Source organism: Mus musculus, chromosome 3 (genome assembly GCF_000001635.26).
Source record: "Mus musculus strain C57BL/6J chromosome 3, GRCm38.p6 C57BL/6J".
Taxonomy (NCBI): Eukaryota; Metazoa; Chordata; class Mammalia; order Rodentia; family Muridae; genus Mus; species Mus musculus.
The window spans coordinates 79,586,226-79,591,336 of record NC_000069.6 but is presented as its reverse complement, the minus strand read 5'-3'; positions in this window follow the sequence as shown (position 1 = coordinate 79,591,336).

Sequence of the window (5,111 nt, the reverse complement as noted above, 5' to 3'; positions counted from 1 at the left end):
GGTTTCCGGTGGCGCCTTCACCTTCCGGTTTCTGCGCCTGGCCCCTAATGCTTCTCTTTAGGTGGCTGTAGTGGCCGTCGGTTTCTTTTTAGTGTGTGCGCCGTTCCCTGGTGTTTGCTGCATCGCTGGGTGGAGAATTTGGAAACCATCCTAGCCTCGACTCTGCCACGAAATGCCAGTAACTACAACGAAACTTAGTTTACTCGTCTGTAAAATGGGGATAAAAATGCCTCCTCTGAGCAGACATGGTGGCTAGGCGGCACGACCTGAGTCTGATCCCCAGGATCCGTAAGGTGAAAGGAAAGAATGTTATCACCCAGTTGCCATCTGATCTCCACGAGTATGTCGTAGCATGCACACAGAAGCGCACATACATAAATTAATTGGTGCCTTCTTTTTCTTAATGCCTACCTACCTAGGGAAGGCGTTTTGGAAATTAAAGACATAAATTACTTATCAGAATGCCTGACATAAACATGTGGCTTCTAATAAATAACAGATGTCCAGTTACTATTGCCATGTTATTGTCATTTGGCCGTTAAGTTGTAAGTGACCCAGTCTAAAGCAAAGGCTCCAAATGCGCTGATGTTGAGAATCTAAAAGAGGATTTATTTGACTTCTGTTAAAACTAGATATCCTATAATAGTCTGTCTTTTTTTTTTTTTTCTAATGGGCTTGGTGTAAAATACACAACTTAAAGTTGAATGTGGTTATTCAGTACTGAGGAGGTAGAAGCAGGACGATCTATGTGAGTTCCAGGCCAGCCTGAGCTATGCCAGTAAGAATTTAAAAAGTGGCCATCCAGAGACTGTCCCACCTGAGGATTCATCCCATATACAGTCACCAAATCCTGACACTATTGTAGATGCCAAGAAATGCTTGCTGACAGGAGCCTGATATAGCTGTATATAGAGGCCCTGCCAGAGCCTTACAAATACAGAGGCGGATGCTCACAGTCAACCATTGGACTGAGGGGGTTGGGGGTCCCAATTGAGGAGTTAAGGAAAGAATTGAAGGAGCTGAAGGGGTTTGCAACCCCATAGGAAGAACAACAATATCAACCAACAGAGTTCTCAGGCACTAAGCCACCAACCAAGGAGTACACATAGCTCCGGCTACATGTATAGCAGAGAATGCCCTTGTCAGGCAACAATGGGAGGAGAGGTTCTTGATCCTATGAAGGCTGGATAGATGCCCCAATGTAGGGGAATTGAGGGTGGGAGTGAGTGGTGGGTGGAGGAACACCCTCATAGAAGCAGGGGGAGGGGGTGGGATAGGGAGTTTCTGGGAGTGAGAAGCCAGGAAAGGGGATAACATTTTGAAGTGTACATAAAGAAAATATGCAATTTTTAAAAAAGAATAAGAAAGTACATTTAGGACGAGTAGCTTTGGCATAGGCCTGTTATGCCAGTAGTTGATTCCATGCCAGGAGAATCCAAAGTTCAAGTTAGCCTGGGCTAAGTAAAGAGGCACTCACTCCAAAAAGACAAAAAAGGAGGTAAAACATTGTTAAGACTGGCCAGGTGGCACTTATGAGGTAGAAACAGGAAGATGGATAGTCCCAGGTTAGTCAGTACTACAGAACGAGACCTTACCTTTAAAAAATAAATAAATAAACCAGCCCAGGAAAAAAATTAACCAGCCCAAGTTGGTACCCAGCACCTATAATCTCCGCACTAGAGGCAAGAGTATCAGGAGCTAAACACCCAAACAAGCTCGCTCTTCTGTAAGTTGCCTTGTTCATGGTATTTAATCACAGCAACAGGAAAGTAATTAGTTCAGATCAGCAAAGCAGTTGGAATCTTCTATCCTGGTCATGTCCGGGCAGCAAACTGGTCATTTATATTTTGTCTTGCACATGACAATGATAAAGTTAATTAAAATGTGTGCTCAGGGGTCTGAGAAGATGTCTCACTCAATATGCAGGCGGATCCCTGGCACCCACTCAAAGGCTGGGTGGGGTGGGCACACAGTGGTCCCAGTGCTAAGGAAGATGATTCCTGGAGCAAATTGGCCAGTCGATGTGCTCGAAGTTAAAGGAGAGACCCTATCTCAAAAAATAAGATGGAGACCTGCCATACTCAATATCAAACTCTGCCCTCTACATTCATACACACATCCAGACAAACACATGCAGACAATACACACACACACACACACACACACGTTGCTGTTGTTCTAATCTACTAACTTGAAATCACTGAGGGCAGTCTGGAATGCGTAGAAAAACTCTCCTAAAAGGAAACACAAGAAGGAGGAGAGAGAAGAAAAGCTAGGGGCAAGCTGAGAATGCTGGCTCCATTCTCATAAGAAGGAAACTGGACAGGATGATTCTGTTGTTGTACAAGTGTCTGGGTGTGAAAACTGATGTAAAAGTTACTCTCCCGCTACCTAGGATTTTTTCCACAGTAAGTGGCTTTTTATGAAATTCGTATTACTAGAACCAAACCAAATGAAGAATCAAACTTTTTTTTTTAATTATGTGCTTGTGTCTGAGTTTGTGTATGTCAATTCAGAGACCCACAGGGACCAGAAGAGGGTATTGGTTCCCCTTGAGCTACCATTATAGGTGGTTGTGATCCTGCTTATGTAGGTACTAGGAGCCAAACTCCAGTCCTCTTGGAAGAGCAGCAAGCTCTCTTGACCCCTGAGGCCAAAGCTTTGGCCCTAAGAATCCAGCCTCTGCAATTACTGAACACCAGATCTCTACTGAGAAGACCAGCCTCTCCAAACCTGCTGCCTCCGCCAACTGTCTGCTTGCTCAGGCAGGTCACTGGGGCTCTGACATCTCAGCGAGGACAGAGCAGAGCTGTCTCCTAAGGCTGAGGATCTGGCTTCACCTAGACAGAGGGGCCCTGTCTGAGGGCATTACCATACGTATTTTGTTCTTTCTGCTTTTCTTAAGCACAGAATAGTGATATTAACACATCCCGCCCCAGTCTCTGTTTAGTTCTCATTGCATATCACTCCACAGCTGAGCACTCTGTGTTCATTTTTTAAAAAGATTTATTTATTTATTTATTATATGTAAGTACACTGTAGCTGTCTTCAGACATACCAGAAGAGGGTGTCAAATATCATTACGGATGGTTGTGAGCCACCATGTGGTTGCTGGGATTTGAACTCAGGACCTTCAGAAGAACAGTCAGTGCCCTTAACTGCTGAGCCATCTCTCCAGCCCCAGCACTCTGTGTTCATTGCTTCAAGAGAACAATCTGCCTTCTAGACCAAGGTGTTGCAGGAATAGAAAACATTGTTGGCCTGGAAAAAGTTGGGGGAAAAAAATCTTCAGTTTTTGTTTGTTTTCACTACAAGGTTTCTCTGTGTAGCCCTGGCTTCCCTGGAACTTGCTCTGTAGATCAGGCTGGCCTCAGACTCAGAGATCCACCAGTTGCCTGCCACTGTGGATCTGCCCCCCCCCCCGCCCCATCTTTTATAAGACCATGGTTTCATTCTCTCAAATTAAAATAAAATAAAGAAAATACCCATACCCATAATCCCAGCACTCAGGGGGCATCGCTGGTGGATCTCTGCGAGTATGAGCCTGGTTTGCTCATTAGGTCCTGGCCATCTAGAGCTATAGAGTAAGACCAACTAAATCAACGAGAAATGCCCATTCCTGATCTAGGAAAGGAGGGATTAGTGATGACAGAAGAGAGCAAGAGGGAAAGCAAGGTCATGGCAGCTTGCCACTTCACAACAGTGGGCGAGATTAATCGATTGACTGATCGATCGATCGATCGATTGATTGATTGACATATCGGCAATCATATCTCTGAGAATGCAAAAACATTCACAGGTAAGCTAAAGAGATTTAAGAGCAGAGATAGGGCATGCTAGTGCCTGAACAGCTCAAACTGAGCTGCAGACCACAGAGAGCAAGCTTTGGCTCATGAAGGGAGCAAGATGGCAAATGTAAACCCAGACTGGGCTACAGAGTCTCAAATAACTAAGATCAAACAGACAAATGAGCCATTTCAAACATGGCTGAGTGAATGCCTTTACATGGGCATAGGCTATGTATCACTAAAGTTCCTACAAGGACCTGAGGCAAATTTAAAATAATACCCAAACACATTCTCAAGGTAACAAATTAGAAAGGACCCCAAAGATGAGCGACTAAGTTCCACTGTCCTATGTGTACTGTCAGACTCTGATTGTTTAACTGGACCGACAAAAGGGGTTAATTGTTAAGTGGGTGAGGGCACACATAGCTTGTGCTGAAGATCGACATCACGCGCAGGTGGTTACACACTGGCAGGACTTCCTATCCCAGAGTCCTGCAGAGACCCACTAGAGGAGGCAGCATAGAAGTGCAACCTCAGAGCAGGTTTTCTGAGCTGCAACAGGGAATCAATGAAAAGCAGCAGATGCCACCAGGGGGCAGCAGAGGCTTTGCCGCCATCAACTCTGCCCAGATAGAAGCAGCATCCCGGAGTTTGTGCCTGTGGACTCCTCAAGTGTGAGATTCTTCACCCAGGGGCTGAATCTAAGACAGAAAAGGGCTGTCTTTACTCATTTAGAGGCTCATGTATATGTATTAGCAAATTTTTCTGAGAAGCAATGGGATTGTTTTCTTTTCTCGGAAGTGATAGTTAAAATTAATTTTCACGATTTTTCATTGTAAAATGTGTATTTACTCTTAGTTGATAAAACCAATCGAGTGATAGACTTGTTCACTTCAGGATTTCCAAAGAAATAATTGCATTAGCCTGAAGTAATCTTGTCTTCCTTTTTATTTCCTTCTGTTTTCTGGCACTGGGAACTGAACCTAGGAACTTTACATGAAAGGCACACACTCTACCAACTCTCCACAGGTCTCTAAAATGAAAACAGTATAACTGGTAGTACTATAAATCATAGAGGCTTTTTATTTTGGCACATGAAGCTCTGTAATCTGGCAGAACACTTGCCTAGCATATAAAACACTCTAATGCAATCCCCACTTAACCATATAGCCGAGTAAGTAAATGAACACATCTTTTAATGACTTATTTTTGCTCCTGGGGGGGGGAAAATCACTAACTCCTCAGTATGTCCACAGAAGTCTTGTTAATCAATAAGACCTAATAGACTGCCCGTCTGCTTAAGCACCTCTGCTTGGTATAGCC